The 21,056-nt window shown below is 47.5% G+C and overlaps 1 protein-coding gene and 1 long non-coding RNA gene across 4 annotated transcripts in view; both read right to left on the reverse strand.

The window, feature by feature from the left end:
- The window catches only part of LOC125612060, a 21,059-nt gene extending 11,810 nt beyond the window's left edge, over positions 1-9,249 (reverse strand). The window contains exon 1 of the long non-coding RNA XR_007342319.1: positions 5,957-9,249. This is a non-coding gene — a long non-coding RNA (uncharacterized LOC125612060). The remainder of the gene's footprint in view (positions 1-5,956) is intronic.
- Positions 1-21,056, reverse strand: part of Galnt18 (polypeptide N-acetylgalactosaminyltransferase 18) — a 338,683-nt gene that overhangs the window by 240,077 nt on the left and 77,550 nt on the right. The window lies entirely within an intron of this gene.

Genomic DNA, 21,056 nt, shown 5'->3' on the forward strand with positions numbered 1-21,056 from the left:
AGAGGGGAGGGGAGGGGAGGGGAGGGGGGATAGTAGAGGATAGGAAAGGCAGCAGAACACGACAGTCACTAGTATGGCAATATGTAAATCAATGGATGTGTAATTGATGTGATTCTGCAATCTGTATATGGGCTAAAAATGGGAGCTCATAACCCACTTGAAGCAAAGTGTGAAAGATGATATATCAAGAACTATGTAATGTTTTGAACAACCAACAATAAAAAAAAAGAAATGCATATTAATTTTGACATGAATGGAAATGGTTTCTGAACATGCCAATCATAATAAGGATTTTCAGATGATGTATTCTCCCAATCCAAATTTTGTACTGTGTAAATAAAATGCAGTTATAAAAATATTAAAAAAAATAAAAAATAAAAAAAATAAAACTGTAAAAATAATAAATCATACTAAGAATGGTTGTCATTTACTGAGCACCTACTAAATACCAGGTATGTATTGTCCAAATAAGAGACATTATAGAGCCTGGATCCAGATCCTGTGTTCAAGTGATGACTCTGCTACCTTTTAGCTATGGGGCTTTGAGCCAATCACATTATCTTTCTCAGCATCCATCTGTAAACTATAAATAGCACTAGCGCCCCTGCTGAACATCCTGAGGGGGATATGAGGCTGTCTTTGCAAAGCCCTTGGCACGGGCACGGCCCAGGATCCACACTGGGTCAACATTACCTACTACTAAGAATCTCTAAGTTCATACTATGAATCAGCTCAAAAGGTAGGATTTGATATTCCTGTTTCATGGGCAGATCAATGGAATTCAGAGATGCGGCAATACAGCCTGAGGTCACACACCTGTTATACCTGTAAGCAGCAGATACAGGTTCAGAACCTCAGCCTCAGCTGCCAAATCCCCTGCTCTTTGCAGAGGCCTCCTCCAATTAGACTCAGCAAATAAAACCAACAGAGCCTCCTCACCCAGGGCCCACTTCCCACTGGGCAGCAAGAGATAATAGAAATGGATGAGGTGGTCAGAGTGATGAGGAGAAAAATGAATCAGGGTGAAGGAGACAGAAAGGGCCACAGGCTGATTGATAAAGTTAGGCGGGGAAGACTTATCTGACTAGCTGACACCTGAGCAAAGACCAGAAGGAAGAAAGGGAGGGAGGGAGGGAGGAAGGGAGGAAGGCAGGGAAGGAGGATGGAAGTTATGAGTCTCCCGAGAAGGGAGAACATTGCAGGCTCCAGAAACAGCAGGCACAGAGACCTTGAGGGAGCAGAGTGCTCAGTGGGAAGAATAGTTATAGGCCCCATGGCAGGGGCACCAGGAGGGGAAGGGCAGGAGAGCCATCCACAGTGGGGGAACAGCACCACTCACAGGCCCTGGACACAGCCAGATTGCACGGGTTCCCCTCGGGCCACAGTGGCCTGCAGGATAAGGGAAGGGCGAGGTCTGGAGAGTCTGTGACCAGCAGCCAGGGAGCAGTTTAGGCATGTGAGGATGGGTCCCAAGTCTGCCAGGGACAGGAAGTGGACCCTCACCACAGCCTCCCAAGTGCCAGAGATGCTAAGAAGACCCAGCTAGAAAGGAAGGTGGCACAGAGATGGGGAGCCAGGTCACCCTACATAATGTATAAAACTGAAAATAAAAATGCTGTAGACACCTGAAAAGTCCAAGGAATTTCACCAAGTTAGCCTCATCGCTGGAATGTTGGAGGAAAGGAGGCCTGGACTTAAGCCTTGGTTCTGTACTAAATGGCCTTAGGAAAGAAACCTGACCCTCCTGCGTCTCCTCCTTATAAGTAGTAAACCTCATCCTTCAGAGGTGCTGTGGGGCTCAATATGATTGAGCACGCAGCATGTGCTGGCACAGGGTAGGACCTCCACAATGGAAGCTGACCCTGCTGCCATTACAGCATATAGATGCACCAAAGCACAAAGACAATCCAAGGCCATGGCTGATGTCACCTAACTGAGCTGCAGCATGCCCAGCTCAGTGGACTGAATGCCCGTGTCCCCTCAAATCCATGTGCTGAAATCCTAACCCCAATGGAATAGTATTATGAGGTGGGAGAGATGATAAGTCATGAGGACAGAGCACTCACAAATGGGATGGAGCTCTTACATGAGGACCCAGAGACTTCCCTCACCATTTCTGCATATGAAGTCAGGTGAGAAGCCTGTGTCCATGAGTCAAGAAGTGGACCCTCACCACACTTTGAATCTGCTGGTACTTTCTTCTAGGACTTCATAGTCTCCAGATGGTGAAAAATAAATGCCTGATGTTCATAAGCCACCCAGTCTCTAATATCTTGTTATAGCAGCCTGAGCAAACTATGACATCCAGACAAGGTCAGTGCTGTAGAATAGGCCACGTGAAAGTCACTCATCCCAAGGCAATTATCCCAAGTGAGATCTGAAACTTGGCCTCCACCCAGGTTGAGATCCCAAACTCTGTTAAGACTGAAATATTTTTTTCATTGCTATACGTACAATGTGTTTTCCTACCTACGAAGAAGCAAAGAGGTGATAAAGAAAGTATATAGGAATATATGTGCCAATATCTGCACACTTATGAACTTATTTTGATCAATTAAAATGAAGAGTCAGGGTTTTCAGTTAACTAAAGTCCAAGAGGTCCCTCACATAAAGCATTGGTGCCCCAGGTCTGGAGCTACATGGTTCTTGCACGTCACAGACAGTATTTAAAAATAGGCAGCCTCTCCCTTCTCAGTCCCCTGCGAGAGACCAGTTGCCTGGATAAGGCCACAGCAGCAGAATACTGCCTCCCATAGTCCCCATGGCTTGCCACACAAGGCCCTCGCTTCCTGGCAGATGTGGTCCATGGCCAGCTTCTGAGCTTCAGAACTTCCTCAGGAGGAGGAGTCTTGATGGACCATTCCAACAGAGGTGATACCGCTGATAACCCTTCCAAATAACCCTCCTAAGAAAATATCTGTCCTTTCCCATCATCACCTGCTTCAGCTAAAGGAATGCAGCAGCAATAACTGTGGAAGAATGGAAGGCATCCTGGGAGAAGCAGGCTCTCTATGCCCAGTGCTAACTCTGGCTTGATTAAATAGTTCTGCTCCATGGGAAGGGCAGTGGTCTCTGAGGTGGCACAGCCCCAAAGACACCAGAAGAAGGGTGTCCTCCCCAGATTAAAAAAAAAAAAAAAAAACAGGTTACAAAGAATTCAAGACACCAGGCTGGCTTTGCGGTGGTTCAAGACGTGCTGATCTCCTAGCTGAGACCCCCCTCACCAACCAGCTAAAAGCCTTTCTTTGCTGTTAGTTCAACATGCCACCAACTGCATTTCATGGTTGAAAAAGCCAGCGACGGGATAAGTAGTGTTTGTTATCTAACTAAATTGTAGAGGAAATGATGTGTGAATGAGAAAATTCTAACACAACCGTGGATCACTTCTGACAACTTCGATTATGGTTTTGTTTAGTTAAGCACTTGTGCATTTTAATGAACTGTCTTATGGAATTATTAATTGAATCTGGGATTTCCAGGGCTTTTCCGCTGCTCTGAACCCCTCCCGGTAGAGCCGATATGTCTCCGGGTGCCTTGCTTACCAGGGTTGGTTTTCCACTCCAAACTCCTAGAGCTAAAGCCCAAGGCAAAGCAGACCCAGCACCTAAACTGAAAGAGAGTAGTTCCTGGTCTCCCCACAAAGTTGAAGACACAGAGAAGCAACTTCTAGAAAACTCAGGGACATAGAAGACAAACAGCTATTTCAGTCTATGGCTTACCATCATTAAACGATTCTAGTTAAGAGACTAGCAGAACCAGGAGATCAGCTGTTGAAGAGTGATCATCTGCAGCAGGAGGGCATCCTGGGCCCACTGGCTTCTCTAAACACAGACCCAGAAAAACAGGAAGAGGCCCCAGACCCATCCCCACAAGAACATCCCCAAGCCTGCTCCCCAGACTTTGGCTGGACTGGCACTGCCAGGCTGCTTCTGGACTCTCCGTGCTGTAAGGACAGCACTGCAGAAGCTGAAAGATCCTGCCAGCTTTCACAGTGAGACCAACCCAGACCTGCTTCTGGCAACAGAGGGGGGAACAAAGGGAATAAAGAGGCAGCCGATCCCATCCGCCATGACTGCATGCAACTGTATAGACTGCACCCTGCACCCAGGCCCATGGGACGGTGAGAGGATGCAGTTCAGCCCATGTCCTGCTCACCAAGCTGTGAGCTCATGGACTGCATCAGCCCAGAGAGTTGTGGACCAGTCCTCAGGGGCCCAGGGGAAAATTAGCCAAGAGGCTGTTTTGAAGGGGGAAGGGTTCTAGGGATTAAACTCAGGGGCACTTGACCACTGAGACACATCCCCAGCCCTATTTTGTATTTCATTTAGAGACAGAGTCTCAGTGAGTTGCTTAGTGCCTTGCTTTTGCTGAGGTTAGCTTTGAACTTATGATCCTCCTGCCTCAGCCTCTCAAGCAGCTGGGATGACAGATGTGAAACACTGCACCCAGCCTAGCCAAGAGTTTTTAATGAAAGAGCTATTCAGAAAGGTGGGCAAAGCTAAGGGAAATCCACAGGGGATCGAGGCACCCTGGGCTGACAGAAGGGGGGGCAGCTCTTACCACATCAGACCCAAAGGGGCCAGGGAGGGAGTCCTCACAGGAACCCAGCAGGAGCTGTGGCTGTGGGCATCGTTGTGGAAGAACATAGCTGCTGCCAAATGCTACCCACCAGCGGCTCCCACCTGGCAGCAGGGGCTGCATGTCTGACTGATACAGCCCACAGAGGTCAGCCTCATGGACCAAAGCAGGGGCAGGAGAGGTGCAGAGTGGATGTGGAGGGCAGGGAACTTGCCGGGCCAGGAACCCACTCTGATTCTCACCAAGGGCCCAGCTGGGCCAGCAGGGGCCAAGCCTGACTGCATCTGCACTTGTTTCCCATCCAATGCTTCATCTTCTGGTTGGCCATCTTTCCTGTCACCCATGCTGCCACCATGCTCCATGCACTTTCCCGTCTGTCTCGCCACATCCCTCCCTGTCTGTGGAGGCCACCAGGGGAAGCAGGGGAGCAGCAGTTCACCAGATGGCAATCAGTCTGGAGGTCAGTGCTGTGAGGCCTGCTCCCTCTGCTCACCCTCCCAACAGGCGTATAGGCTGTGGTTTAGGATGGGCCTTTCCCAGGATGCGTGCAGCCAGAGACTGTTCCCCCTGCCAGCCAGGGGTGGGCTGTCATAGCCGAAAAGGAAACATGGGGCAAATCTGCCAGTGAAGTACAATGACAGGAGCCACCCAAGGAGAGTTCTGAGAGCAAGGACTTCAAGAAGCAGTGGCCCCTGGGGGCCTGAGTCTGAGGCAGGAGGACTGCAAGTTTCAAGCCAGCCTGAGCAACTTTGTGAGAATCTTATCTTTTGACCCTTTTTTAAAAACTGGAAAGTGGGCATGCATTCGACCTCACACCTGCAGCCCCATCCTGACATGGCCCGCATCTCCTTCAAGGAAAACATGTTGGAACACTTTTCAGAGAGGGAATGAAAGAAAGGGTTGATCATTCTGCCAGGGCTGGACCACATGAAGTCAGCTACTACAAGATGATCTCCTGCAGCCTCCAAGCCTTCCCCAAAAGCTTCTTTGCTATGGATCTGTTTCACCATTTTGGCTGTTGGGGGTGGGATGAGAGCTGGCTGGAACCTATGGAAGTGGATTCAGGATGCTGGACCGAGCTGGGCCACCCTCCCTTACTTTAAACACAAGGCCCACCTCCTGGCTCTACTTTGTGCCCTCTAATGGGTCCTGCCCAGGCTGATACCCACAGGCTGAGACTTTCTCCAAGAGAAAGCTGCAAGTTCTCTAAGGGCCTTTAAAGTACAATTACCGGACACTAAAAGAGATCAAAACTAGCAAACATTAAGAAACTAGAAGACATGTGGAAACTTGGATAGGAAGTCTCCTGGTCTCTGGTGACGTAGCATCAGCAGTGCTTGCTGGGATTCTCAGCCCACTCTCTGGCCACCATCCTGACTCATCCCTCAACCCCTCCAGGTTTGCACTTGGCTCTCACAATCCTACAACACTGCCTGCCCTCCAGTCAGCTCCTGGGGCCTCTGTGGACCACAGCGGGTGCTCTCAGAGGACAGAGGAGTTCTGATGGCATCTCAGAAGAAAGACCTCAGCCCTGTTTGTGAGCTTCTGCTTCATCCTGATCTATCCATGACTCTTATTCACAATCAGAAAATGCCAGAGAAGATTCCAGGGGAGGAAATCCAAAGAATTATTTAAAGCCAGTTTCTTCCTAAACTTGATTTACACTATGATAGTATTTCACCAGGGTTGGTATGACAGTGCCTTCCAATGGCAGCTTATATGAAAGAAACTGCAGTGGTTCAGCCAAGCCCAAGCAGAGGACTCCCCAGCACTCCCTCGGTTGGAGAGGCCAGGACACTTTTCCTTGGAGCTCCAGGCAGCCAGAGCCAACCTGGCAGCCATAACTGCTTCTCCAGTAATGGTGTCTGTCCAGGATTTCTTCACCCTATGCATGGGGAGGCGCAGGTGCCTGCTGGCCCAGAGTCCACCATCAAAGATTCTTGAGGCCCAAGGAAAGGCAAAACCAAAGAGCAGGAATACCCAGGGACTCACAAATGGGGAAGACCCTAGCTATGCCAGACAACGGTCACCTTTGGAGAGAGGTGGCTGCTACCTCCCTGATGTGAAAAGGGAGGCCCAAGTCCCCTTCTTCCCCACAAGTCCTCTCTGCTCTGCAGGCTCTACATACACTAGCTCATCTCACACAACTTTCAGTAGGCTGACGGCTAAGGACAGAGATGGCGGCAGACCTAAGGATCTTCCATCAGAGGGGAGTAGGGGATGAGTCTCCCCTGATTTTATTTAGTTGTCTTTTCTGTAGTTTCAAAAATTTAAAAAGGACAGCAGAATGCATTACAATTCTTATTACATACAGAGAGCACAATTTTTCGTATCTCAAGGTCCTGTTCATAGCACAGATGAGAAGCCATGTCCACAGACACCTGCTGGCCTGCCTCGGCCATCCCTCCCTTCAAAAGAGCAGGTAGAAGACCTCCCAACTGGTTCAGGCCACAGGCCGAGCATCTCTGGACCACTGCAGAAATGCTCAGAGCTTGCTAGAATCCTGGAAAAAGCCACTGTGACTGCATGCTTTTCTGAATGTTGTAAAATAAGCACACAGTGCAGTGTATCCAAGGGACCCAGGGTCTAGAGCAGTATCGGGGTGACAGCTCACCCTCTACTGACAAGGACACCTGGCCATTTTGTTGGCAGCTGTGCCCAATCCGCACCACTTGTTCCAGAGTCCCAGAGCACACATTCGCCACACAGCTCGGATTAGACTACTCAGAGCCGGGTTTCATGACCCTCACGCTCACTCTGGAACCCCAGCTTGAGCTTCTTTCCTTGTCCTCAAGATTAGGCAGACGAGAGGAAAATTTAAAAAAAAAAAAGATGGGGCTCAGCAGCACAATCCACCACCCGCCTGATACCAGGCGGAGGACCCCCTTTGTAAACTGCTTGCCAAGACAGTGGCAATTTATATGTTCTTTCCTATCACAGACCCCTTCTTTATGTCCACACGATAAATTCCATCTGAGTGAAGGTCCACAAGAACTATCTGTGAACCAGCAGGCCTGCCTTCTGGACTCATTTCTGTCACCCGCACACATTATGCACTTGAGAAAGTCATTTAGCCTTCTTACCATGTCTTGACCACCCCCCCCCATGAGTATTATCTCTTTTGATACAACCACATGAAGCAACTGGGGACACTGTGGATTACAGAAGTAAAGCAACTTACTCCAAATATGGAAGTAGCAGGGAGCTGGAGGTCTTTATACCCAAGAATTCTGATTTCAAATCTAATACTCAGAAAGACATTATGCCCTGTGTCCCTGGGAAAGAAGACATACACCCTGGGATGCATGTCTCCAAGCCATAGCAACAGCACTGGCTGCCATAGGTAGAAGGAAATGACAAAAGGACATTGGGCGGCTCAGGAAGGTAGAGAACCAGGCTCTCAGTAAGGTCATCGCGTCCATCACCCTGAGTCTTACCTCAGTAGAGGACCACTTCTGAGCATGGCCAACACTCACACACTGGGTGCTGCCACTACACTGAAGCCACCAGGGGTCCAGAACACAAAGTTCCTGGCACCTTAGCCTGTGCTAGATGCCTCCTCTTGATTCAAAGCCTCAGAGGTCCATCTGATGGGTAGAGCCCAAGTCCTAGACCTGGCCTAGGTCCAAGTGCAACTAAAAATCCTGCTCTAGTAGGAAGCCATGCTAGTTGACCTCAGCTCCCACCAAGACCCAAAAAGTAGGGAATTCCCACATGTAAGGAGTTGGCTCAGATGCTGGGTGATCCAAAATGACAGATGCCTGACAAAAGAGGAAACAGGGCCAGGAGTTCTCTAGGGTCTTTTTCATTAGGATGAGTCTAATTAACTTATCAAACATGTTACGTTGCAGTACATTATAATCCCCATTTATCTGTACCCCCTTTCTCCATAAAAAACATTCTACATGGCTATTCCTCATGGTTTCCCTCCATCCTCTGGGAGAACGCGTCAAAATTGACACACCACGTGACTGTGCCCTAACTGAGGCTTTAGGAGGCACTGCTCGGGGGACTCTTGCTACTTTTTCTCTTCCAGGAAAATGGCACATCCCAAATAGGGGATGGTCTGTTAGCCTGTGCCACAGAACAAGGATCTATGGAGTAGAGCCTCCCAGAGTTGTAGGAACCACAACTGGCTTACCCAATCTCCAATGTTCATATGAGCTAAAAATAAGTGTTTCTGATGCTAAGTCACTGATTTGGGGTGGAGCTGCTTGTTACAACAAAATGGATTAACACACGTTATGGAGAGCCACTCCACACCATTGCCTTCTGAGCAAAGGGAAGACTTACATAAGGAAGACACCGTCTCTGCTTTCATGACATTTATCTGCGACAATCTCCAGTCATAGCTGGCACAGAGAGTGGAAATGCTTTAAGGAAGACATAAACAAGCCCTGGGGAGCACCAGGAGAGAAGACAGAAATTCTGCCTAGGGGATCCAGAAGATTTCCCAGAGGATACGAAACTTGAACCAGATCATAAAGGTGAAAGCCAGTGCCATCAGAGAAGGCTGCAGAGAAAACAATGTGCAAAGCCAGAGAGGGGCAAGGAGGTACACACACTTACACACACACACACACACACATACACACACACACTCATATATACCGGTTATGGTTTAGATGTGGTGTCTCCCCAAAACTCACATGGGAGGCAATGCAAGAAGGTTTGGAGGAGAAATTATTGGGTTTTAGCCTTAACCTAATCAGTGAATTGATCCCTGATGGGATTAACTGGGGGTGGCTGGAGGTGGGTGGGGTGTGGCTGGAGGAAGTGGCTCTTGGGGACATGGTTATGGGGTATATATTTTGTATCTGGAGAGTGGAATATCTCTCTCTCTCTCCCTATCTCTCTCCTCTGCTCTCTGATCATCATGTGAGCTGCTTCCCTCTGCCACACTCTTTCTCCATGATGTTGTTGCCTCATCTTGAGCCCCGAGGAATGGAGCCTACCTTCTATGGACTAAGATCTCTGAAACTGTGAGCCCTCAAGTAAACTTTTCCTCTTCTGTGTTGTTCTGGTTGGGACTTTAAGTCACAACAGGGAAAAATCTAACTAAATGAATGCATATGAATATGTTCACATATATGTGTGTGTGTGTGTGTGTGTGTGTGAGATATATGAATGTGTCCATGTGTATTCCTATGTGTGTGTGTGAGTCTGTCCTGGTGCTGCTCAAGTATAAGCAAGTGGGGGTGGGAAGGACCTCAATGGAGGAGATTCCAAAGGCCCACAACACCACACCAACAGGTTTCAGCCTGCTTTTCAAGACAATGGAATTGAATTTAAGTTTCTAGCAGGTCTTTCCCTTAGAATTACCACACTCTAAGTGGTAGGAAGGAGATGCAGAGAGCACAATGACTAAGAAGACTGTGAGATAAAACCAGTGTTGGACAACACCTCTAGCAATTAGAGCAATCCAAATTAAAACTACCCTGAGATTTAATCTTATTTCAGTCAGAATGGCAATTATTAAGAATATAAGTAATAATAAATATGGATAATGTGGGGAAAAGGTTCACTCATACATTGCTGATGGGACTGCAAACTGGTGCAACCACTATGGAAAGCAGTATGGAGACTCCTCAGAAAACTTGGAATGAAACCATGATTTGACCCACTTATCCCATTCCTCAATATATACCCAAAGGATTTAAAATCAGCATACTACAGTGACACAGCCACATCAATGTTTATAGCAGCTAAATTCACAATAACTAAGTTATGGAACCAACCTAGGTGCCCTTCAACAGATGAATGGATAAATAAAATGTGGTACATATACACAATAGAATATTACTCAGCAATAAAGAAGAATGAAATTATGGCATTTGCTGGTAAGTGGATGGAACTGGAGACTACCATGCTAAGTGAAATAAGCCAATTGCAAAAAACCAAAGGCCAAATGTTCTCTCTGACATATGGATGCTACCACACTATAGTGGGGAGAAAGAAGTTCATTGGAGTAGACAAAGGGAAACAAAGAGAAGGGAATGAGGATGGGAATAGGAAAGACAGTAGAATGAATCAGACATGACTTTCCTATGTTCTCATATGAATACACGACCAATGAAACTCCACATCATGTACAACCACAAGAACGGGAAGTTATATTCCACGTACATATAATAAGTCAAAACACACTCTACTGTGATGTACATCTAAAAAGAACAACAACAACAAAAATTTTTTTAAAGAAACACGGCCGGATAATTAGGTCCTGAACAGAAACAGTAATAACAAGAGTAAAAATATCTTTTTTTTTTTTTTAGTGGTAAGATCAGCAAGGTGTGGTTGGACAAGAAATGAGGCAGGAAGGAATGAGAGGTGGAACAGGAGTTTATGCTATAGAGTTGGTCACTAAATGGGTGGTGGTCAGATCTGGGGAAGGAGAGAAGGGAATAAGCTTGGGGAAAGCTGATGATTTGGTGTGGAACATTTCCCTTTTGAGATGACCCTGGAACATCCAGACGGAGGTTTCAAACTGGCAAATGGAAGATGTGGGAGAAATTCCCATCTGCCCGGAGTGGGAGAAGGTATGGGAAAGGCTCCAGAGACAGTGTGGACAAATGCACTAAATCTGCTAAGTACTCACCAAAGGGACACGATGCTGGGAGAGAGGAGAACAACGGCCTTCTAGGCAGGGGATGGCCATGCACAAAGCCATAAAGAGCAGATGTGATCAGAGAAGGGCAAGCAACTGGGTCTGACTGAAGGGAGGGAAGGCAATACATGGCTTCTCTGCATGAAATTTCTCACAATCCATGGGACTGGTCTTGGTCGGTCATTTCTGTGGGTGAGGGAGTGTCCGTGTGACAGTGCTGTCATACAGCTTTATGCATAAATTTGAAGACTTACAAATGCACTCATGGGGTCTTTAGTGTCCTTTATAAACTCAGCTATTGGTCCATTTGTAGCATTTATGGGAATTTCCCTCATTGTCCTTCTGCCATATAACTCAGGATGAATCTAGTTATTCTTGGAAGTAATAAATGCCTACCTCATAACATGCAGTATATTTTTAGGAGACACTGTACTGTAGTCATAAAATCACCCAAAATATCAGTGGCTTGCACAACTCAGGCTTACTGCTCACTCCTTCTATATCCAAGAAGCATCAACCTGGGACCCTGCTCCTGCCATCATTACCATCACCACAGTGGGAAGCAAGATGCGGGAACACCATTGCCCTTTGAGTACACTGGCTCTTAAAGCTTCCATTGGGAGGTGACATCTACCATGGCTCCTCATGTCTCCTTGGCCAAAGGAAGTCACATGGTCAAACCTGAAATCCAGGGTCAGTGGGGAAATACAGCCCACCCACAGGAACACAACAGATCCAGCAAACTGCAATGTGGCTTATCACATTCTGCACATGGAGATGGCTAAGTCCTCCAATGTGTGAGATAGCGTTTCACCTGGAGTACAGGCATGCTCATTTGATGCAGACTCCTCCTCCAGGATGGAATTCAATGCAGGAATTATATTTCCCTTTTATTAATGTACTTCTTCAGGCCAAGTTGCCAATGACCTTGGTATTCTCAGCCAAGAACACTTTGCCTCTGGCCCTATACTCACTACATTGGTGATCCTTCCAAAAGCCTTAATTATCTTGGGCCCCCCACTCCCATCCTGCCCCAGCTCTGGATGAAGCATGGAGCCAAGGGGTATCTGCTTTCACTATAGTTTTTCTCTGCATAAAGAGAAAGAAAATATGGCACAGAGCCTGAATTTCTCAACCTTAGACATGGAAATTCCTATCACCTATTGGTCTGCTGCTGGGTTCAGGGACTTCTTTTTTCCCCTGTAGACACTTATTTGCCTTTCTGAGTCTCTTATCTGATGCAGCCAACTCATTCCAATACCAAAAGAGGAGCAATAATTATTTCTCTGTGGCTCTGCAATTGACAGATTTCTCCTAAGTAAATGTCCGTGAGTGTTTCATTCAACAGAACCGTATGCAGATGAAGCAAAGCTGAGCCCTTGCCTTCAAGTTTTGCCAAGGAGAGGTGCCAGGCTGTAAGCAATGGCCCATGCAATATTTAAATATTTCATGATTATGTATGTGTGTGTGTGTATATATATACACACACACATATATATATAATATGTATAATATGTAGTGCATATATACATATATAAGTATACACATATGCATAAGTGTATATATATATATAGAAGTATATATTTACAAGTATATACATAAGTATGCATATATATACTTTTTAAAAAATAAGTCTAAATGTATTTATAAAGTCAGATTTCATTTCATTTTCTGTGTTTTGCTTTGTTAAGTAGAACTCTTTAGGCCTAACAACTTCTCCCTGTCAATCCAAGCGTCAATGAGCTGCTTTCTATTTACAACTCAATGTACACCAATTATCCTCTATTTTCTTTAACTGAGAATAGTATGAGCCTGTCAAATCCAGGCATCCCGGCTGAAGACAGACAGCAGAGCCCCTGCTACCACTGCCCAAACCCCCAACATCTCTGGATGCTAGACGGACAGGCAAGTGGCTGGGTATTTGCAGGGCACTTCTGATATGATGGACACTGCTAAGCTCTTTGCATGGGCTTGGTCTCATCTAATCCTCACCCAATCCCATCCAGTAGGGACCCTGATTCTATTCATTTTACAGAGTAAAACACTGAGTCTTAGAGAATGTGATGGATAGACTACAGGGAGTAGTTGGCATGTGAATAGAGTCCTAGAGGATACTTAGGAATTATCCAGGGGCTCAAAGGAGGAGGCTCCAAGTTTACACATGCAAACTGAACAGCATGGATCCAGAATGGACATGCCAAGGACACTGCATGTTTGGGAAATGGTAAGGACTGGGAAGGTTAGTGTACAGGGTCCTTTGGTTGAATGGACTAAAAATAAATCCAGGAAGTTCCACCAGGGCCACATTATGAAGGGATTTGTATAATATGCTAAAGTCTTGGACCTCTGATATCAGAGACAAATAAGTAATGAAGGAAGGAAGTGGGCAGGTGTAAGACAAGGTGGAGAAGTGTGGACTGTGGCAAATCAGAAGGCACACAGCCTTTGGTTAAAAGGTATTGGATTATTTTAAGCATGAGCTGAATTGGCCCCTTAGGACATCATGTTATAAACTCTGCTGGGTAGATGGGGGGAATGAGTTGGGAATGACATGGTCAGGTCTCCTTCTGTAGAGAGCTCCCTCTGTTGAGAGGGACTACAGGGTAGGCAGGCAAGATTGAGAACAAGGAGCCCAGTGAGGAGGACACAGGAAAGCAGCAGGAGATGATGGTAGCTGAGACCTACCTGAGGGCAGTAGATGTAGAGAGAAATGATAGCTATGAGAAGGAAGCATTTAGCAAGAAGAAATTGACAGGACCTGGATGCAAAAGAGATGTGGGGAGGAATGTATGGGGGTTCAAAGATAATGCCCAGGTTGCTGCTACAAACCACAAGAAAAAATCATTGATAAGTCCATAGGGTTGGGAAGCAGAAGTAGCAAGTGTCACTTCAGGCCAACGGATGGGCAAAGCTTTGATGTTTCTGGTACCAAGAGGGGTCCGCTGGACTGATGCAGGTCTTGGTCAAGACATGTATTTGAAGAGTGACCAAAAAACGCAAGAGGTACTAAGACTGGTGCCTGTCCCTGTGCTGCATCAAGACACCTAATGACACAGTCACCAGATACCAAGCAGGGTAATAAATTTACATCAACTTGTCTGAGCTATGAGGTGCCCAGATATTTGGTCAAATGTTATTCTGGATGTGTTTTTGGATGAGATCAACATGTGACCCAATAGACCAAGTACAGCTTAGTGTCTTCCTAATGTGGATGATCTTCATCTAATCAGTTGAAGGTCTGAATAGAACAAGAAGTCTGACCGTATTGTGATAAGAGGGAACTCCTCCAGCCTGACTCTTGGAGCTGGGACATTAGTCCTTGGTTCTTCTGGGTCTCCAACCTGCCAGCTGTTGTACTGAAACTCACAACATCAGCTCTCCTGGTTCCCAAACCTTCAGACTTAGACTAGAACTACACTATAAGTTCCTCTGGGTCTCCAGCTTGCCAGCTGTAGATCCTAGACTCCTCAGCTTCCATACTGGGTAGCCAAGTCCTTATCATAACTCTTTACACACACACACATGCACACACACACACACACACATACACACACACAGTGTTGCTTCTGTCTTTTTGGACAGTGGAGGGACATTCACCATAGGGGAGTCGGAGGCCTAGACCTTGTCACTCCACCATGCCTTTTCTTGGTCTTTCCCACTCAGAGAGTAACCATGGCCACATAAACGGTGCTTGATCAACGCTCGTGAAACAGAAATGAAGCTGAGATGGAAATCCGAATAGCAGACTCCAATCCAAAGAGAATGCTTAGAAATCATGAAGAAGGCCCAGCTGGTCAATGCCTGAGCCAGATCATCTTGAAGAACATTTTGGAATGTGTGTATGACTGCGGTCCTACAGAAGGCACAGGAGGCTTCTGAGCCACTCAAAGGCTGGACTTCAGTCAAAGCCAAGGGGATCATTACATTCCAGGATAAGGATCTGATGCATGATGAGAATTGAGCATCAGGAAGACTGAGTTGCTCCCACATCCCTCAGCCTCCCCTCTCAGCAAGGCCAAGGCAAGAACCCAACAGGAGATCATTTGCAGACAGGCTACATTGCTGATGGAAACCAAAATGCCAAGTAATTAACTGGACAGCCATGAGGGCATTAAATAATCACAACAGTAATAATAACTGGACTTAAACTTCAGAAAATCAGATGGCTCAAAATTTGAGGCCTGTTGAGAGGACAAAGCTGGGTTTGGGCACACTCCCTCCTTCATAGTGACCTGTACATCGCCTGGTCCTCTGTCAGCCCATTACTCTCCAGCCCTTAGGTTATCTCCAGATTCCTGCAAAGATTGCAGCTGTCTGGCCTCAGAAATATCTGCCTAGTCTTGCCAAAGTTGGCTGTGAACTCCTGTTGATCTGCACAGGAGTGAGGCAAGTGCTGTAACTGCTTCATCCTGAAGGCAGCTCTATTACTGATGCATCATTCCTGCAGGCTACACAGGAAAACGGGAGCCCAGCCAACCTGCCTACAGTCACACAGTCAGTGAGGGATGAAGTCAGGACCCAAACCCAGTCTGCCCTACTACAGATCCCGCCATCTTTGTCATAGGTAATGATGCCAATGGCCTCCAAGCCTGTTCAAAGGCCACAGTGCTCTTTGTCCAACTCAGGCAGGTCTCCCTGAGATATCACCCAGAGCGAGGCAGGGTTCCCACAGGGACAGATGCATGGAACACCTCCAGATGCATATGGGCCAGGTTCCGTAGTACTGAGTCAGGCTCATGGTGGGCACCCCACTCTCTACCCTGTCTCCTACGTTACTGCTCTCCGCAACAGCTATTTATAAACCTCATTTGTGCACAACAACAGTGTATTCTGGCTTTTTTCCTGCACTTTAAATAACTAAGTTATGGATGAAGGAAACAAAATGGAAATGTTATCCAATCGCAGGCTCACCCTGGCGCACGTCTGTGGATCCCATATTCCTCCGGGTGCCATTTCTAACAGACTCCTCTCCGCTCTGCCTCATTATCTCCTGCTCTCCTTTGTGCTCCTAAACAAAAGCAACGTGGGCACGCAGCCACGGCTTGCTTATGCCTGCCTGGCAGATGGAGCAGGGAGGGACCAGGCCCTCCCAGGCCCCTTGGGGAGTGTCAACAGAGAGACCTAACATGGACTGAGCCCTTACTAGGTGCCAGTTCTGTGCAGCATCTCATCCAGTCCACATTTCTCCCCACCCCCAGGCTTTTGCCCTCAGTTAAGGAAACTGAGGCTTGAAGAAGTCAAGCATTTTGCCCAAGATCACATACATAGAAAGCATGAAGCCAAGACTTGAACTGGGCAACCTGACTAGCGTCCAGGCCCTTGGCCATTTGGCCCCCATGGGAAGCTCATATTCAAAGAGACAGATAATGACCATGGTATCTCCCAGGGCCCTCTAAAGCAGGGAGTTTGACCATGGTAGGTGTACTAGGAAAGGAGAAAAGAACTACCCAACAGCCATTTGCTCTCACCCTTACCATGAGTACTGGTTTTCAATCTTTCAGTCAGCCAGCCAATCAACAAACAGTTGCTGAATACCTGCTCCATGCCAGGCCCTGTGCTGGGAGCTGCTGCTGCAACCATAGATGTGACAGTCTTGCTCTCAAAATGCATCGGGGCGGTGTCCAAAGCCACAGATATGTCCCCCAAGGCCCAGGTCTGTCCTCACAAGAGACATGGGACCGCCACCCCTATGGCCATTCTGTGTGACCTGGAGACATCACTTCCTTCCCTGTCCCTTTCCTGTCACTGGCATTCCCTCAGCCTAATTATCAGACAACCTGCACAGTCTTTCCTGGCTTCTTGACGTGTTCTCCATGCTGTGTTTACAAATGCAGCTGCAGACACAAATTACTCTTGCCACCTGTCCTGCCAGATATACTGGTGGCCTTTAAACATTTGATTCTGTTGATGTTCCTTATGCAGCAGTGGCATGTAGCCTTCTAAGCATGGGAAGAAAACAGTTCAATGCTGTGGGGACAAGTGGCAGGAGCCAGCAGGCCTGGTTCAGGCCCTGACTCCACCACTCTCTTGCTGAGTGATGCCAGGCAAAGCTGTCGACCTCTCTGAACCTCCATTTCCTTAGGTTTAAAGTGAGGAGACTGAACAAGGAGCTCCAATCGCTTTGAAATTGGATCCCTTCCAAAGTCCCACAGAGTGTCTTTGTGGCTTTTAGTCCACAGTGCAGTGCTTTTAGTATAATACCAAAGAAGGAGCAAAAAAAGCTGTTGGTGAGCACCTCTTATCACCAGTTAGCCAGAAACCAGGGCCCTCTGTTGCCACGGTTCAGAGCACAAGATTCTGAGCAGCTGTTTTTGCCACTGAGAGCTCTGGGTAAGTCAGCTAGTGTAGATGAGCCTCAGTTTACTCATCAGTTCCATGTGATGGCAAATCTTTTTCACTAGGTAGTGTTAGAGTATTGTTAGAGTCTGTAAACAAGTCAGGATGGCGCCTGGCAAATGTTAGAGTCTGTAAACAAGTCTGGATGGCGCCTGGCAAAATGCCAGAGGGAGTGGTTTGTGAAGTAACCCCAGCGAGCCGTTAAGTGTGGAGATTTCTTATTGGTTGACTGATGTATCTAGTTTATGCTAATTAGATAAGCTGTGTGGAATGTATAAATACTGCTCCTGTCCTGCAATAAACGGCTCCCACTCCTGCTGAATCAATCTACACAAGTTGTTCGTCACCACACCCACCCCCCACCCACCCTCCCCCGGTTATTTTGCTGCATCCGTACTGCGGCAAGGTAGTATAAAGATTATTAGAAACAATGTTATTTGGTGCAGGGGTAAAGCAAGAGATGCACCCTCTTACACTTTTTTTTTTCCCCTATGCTGCCTTTCTGGTCCACAGGGACCAATTTCCACCCTCCTAGGGCTGATTTCCGTTCTCACAGGCTCATCCCCAAGCTTGGCCTCCCAAGCTTACGCCAGCTCCTACCCTGGGAGCAGAGTCCTGTCCTGTTAACTGGTCCCAGGTTTCAGGACCAGGCCTTCTGAAGATGGCCCCTCGCTGAGCTGAGCGCCCACAGCTGCCCACCAGTTTTGCCCGCCTGCCTGACGTCTGTGACTTCCTCCAGAAAATGCTGGTGCTGCCAGCTACCAGACACGCCCAGACCTTCTCACCATCATGGTGACCTAGACCTGCCTTCTGACTCTGCCCTGGAGTGCATTTCCTGCTGGGCCCACCTGTTCCCTCTGCGTGTACCCTGGGGACCGCTGCACACCCAGCCCCGTGCTGCTCCCTGGGACCTGGCAACAGCCTGTGACTCAGACCTGCTCCCCTGCCTGTTCCCTCACTTCCTGCAGCTGCCTGTGGAGCCCTCAGAGGATGAGTGGGAAAGCAGAAGAAAGGCCTTTACCCTGTGGAGGGAGGTCCCTGTCCCCCACCTGCTTCCTATCCAGACACACACAGTCAGTCATGGGTTATGCTATGCAAGATGACCTTTTGATTTCTGTCCTCTCTCCATTTATTCCTGACTCTACTTTTAAGAAGTCCACACAGGGAAAGACCCAAATTGTCAAGAACCTTAGGCTGACTCGGACGTGTGGAAAAGACCACTCCGCATTCCTACTAACAAGAGCTCCCAGTTTCTGAGTTCCAGGCACGTTAGGTGCCTTGCTCTGCTGAACTCAATCCAATACTCAACGACACAGATACTATGATTATCTGTATTTTACAGAGGAGGAGTGGGCTGATTCACAAAGTTCCCAAGATCACACAGCTAATGGGTGCTGGGCAAGGCTGTCAGCCAGGTCTGTCTGCCCCAAGGCCAAGTGCTAAGCCACGTTGCTGTCCTGCCTCTCCAGGGCAGTGGGGTGGGCTCTGGCCTGGCAGAGGAAGGGGAGCAGGGGAGAGAGCAGGGCCTCCCATCCCTCATCTTTTGTCGTTACTGAGGATCTGATCAGACACTGCTGCCTGACCTCGGAGTCTTCATCCCTTTGGGACAGCAGGTTCTTCCTCTGTAGCTCTTTAGTAGAAGAAGAAACCAGCCAAGACCTTCAGCAAGTCTCTATCTTGCAAATGAAAACTGAAACAAAGGAAAAAGTCCCCTGGTACCCGCATGCCACTTAGATCACAGCTAGAGTGATGTTCCAAAGAGAAGGCCTTGAAGAGCAAGCTGATGTGACATTCAGCTTCACATGTGGCCATCACAGATCAGGCTTCTTCCTTTGTTATTCTGCTTGTTTGTTCCTGCTTTGAAAAAACAACAATTACTGGACTGTCCCAAAGCTATGCTTCAAGGCAGAATCTTAAGGCAGGAAAGGATGGGGCTTGGCTGAAGCCGGGTCCGTACCATCACCAACGCTTCTTATTTAATTAGGTTCTTCAAATGTGTGTGGCTATGACAGGGCTCCTTGGGTTTGCTCAGACATCAATGCAGCCAGTTTACTCTCTAAAATGAGGAGAATCTGCTTTATGTTTTAAATAAAACTCAAACATACTGCTTACTATGGGATAGGCATTATTGTGAGTGCCTTACCAATATGTACTGCACTAATCCACATGAAAACTCTAGGGCACAGGGATGGATGTTAGTCTGAACCCCAAAATGAGGAAACTGAGGCACAAAGAGGTTACATAACTTGTCCAAGAACACACTGGTAGTAAGGGGCAGAGCTATGACTCATAGTCTACATCTTAACCACTATACTACCCTCCCCTGTGTTTGCTAGGGGTCCTTTCAATATATAAATAAAGGCAAATACACTGTGCCTTTGTAAGATTTTTAAGATGAAATCACAGGTCAGAAAAAAATTCTTTATTTCACCCTGTTTCTTAGAATTAGGAAATGTGGTCACCAGGAGACAGGCGATTGCATTTTATAAAAAGAAAAAAGGTTTCAGATCTGCCTGGTGTCTAGACAGGGAGCTTAATAGAAAAGATTTGTCCGCGTGTCTCCAGGGCTGCCCAGGGGAAAGGAGCCTGACTCAAGACACCAGCTCCCGGTGATTAGACAGAAATAGCCCAGCCCGGGAGGAGAGCCATCACCCAAGCCCCCCAGGGCTGGAGGAAATGGCATATAAAACAGCGCTCCTGAAACCTCTAGAATTCCTATAACAGAACCACCTCAGGATTTTATTTAAAATGCTGGTTCAAGACCTCTCCCCAAACCCAGGAGTCAGTATTGCCCGGGAGGGAATAGAAGGCAACATAATCCCCAAACCTAGATTGGTAGCAAGCTCTGCAGGTGTTCTGAGGACCATGAAGTTCGGAATTCTCTGCCATAAAAATTTGACAGGTCAATTTGCTATAAGAATCTGTGCACCTTGCACATTGGGAAATACGACTCAGCCACCAGAACAAAGCATGAGGTAGAGCCCAGCCCAGCTCCAAGGCTGAGTTTCATCTGATACTAATGTAATAACAACAGCAAGGAGAATTCCGATTATTGAGCATTTACCACGTGTCACCAATTTTATTGATCTTCATCTTCACCCATCTACTGCGTGGAATTATTGTTCACCTTGTTTTGTGAAATTCAGGGTCGAGGAGTGTCTTTGACCAGTCAAGGCTACACAGGAAGCAAGCAGCAGAAGTAGAACTCAGACCCCATCTGACACCCCAACCACTGGGTCTCTGAGCCCAGGGTCAGCTCTGCAAGGGGTCACAGCTGGGGCTGGGAAAGCCACCGGGTGAGGGGGGTGTCCTTCCCAGCCTTCACATGGCAGGCAAAAAGCAGGACTGCTCTTTGTGCTGTATGTTCATTGCTGCCCAAGGGGCTCTACCCTCTCTGCCCGCACCAGCCAACCTGCTGGGCGGACACCGGCTCTGCCAGGTGTGTGTGCTGTGGGGTGCAGGGTGGGAGCGGCCAGCCTGTCCCAAGCACCTCCCACTCACAGCAACTCAAATAAATATTTTATTGCTGGAGACA

The sequence above is a fragment of the Marmota marmota genome, unplaced genomic scaffold (assembly GCF_001458135.2).
Source record: "Marmota marmota marmota unplaced genomic scaffold, marMar, whole genome shotgun sequence".
Classification (NCBI taxonomy): domain Eukaryota; kingdom Metazoa; phylum Chordata; class Mammalia; order Rodentia; family Sciuridae; genus Marmota; species Marmota marmota.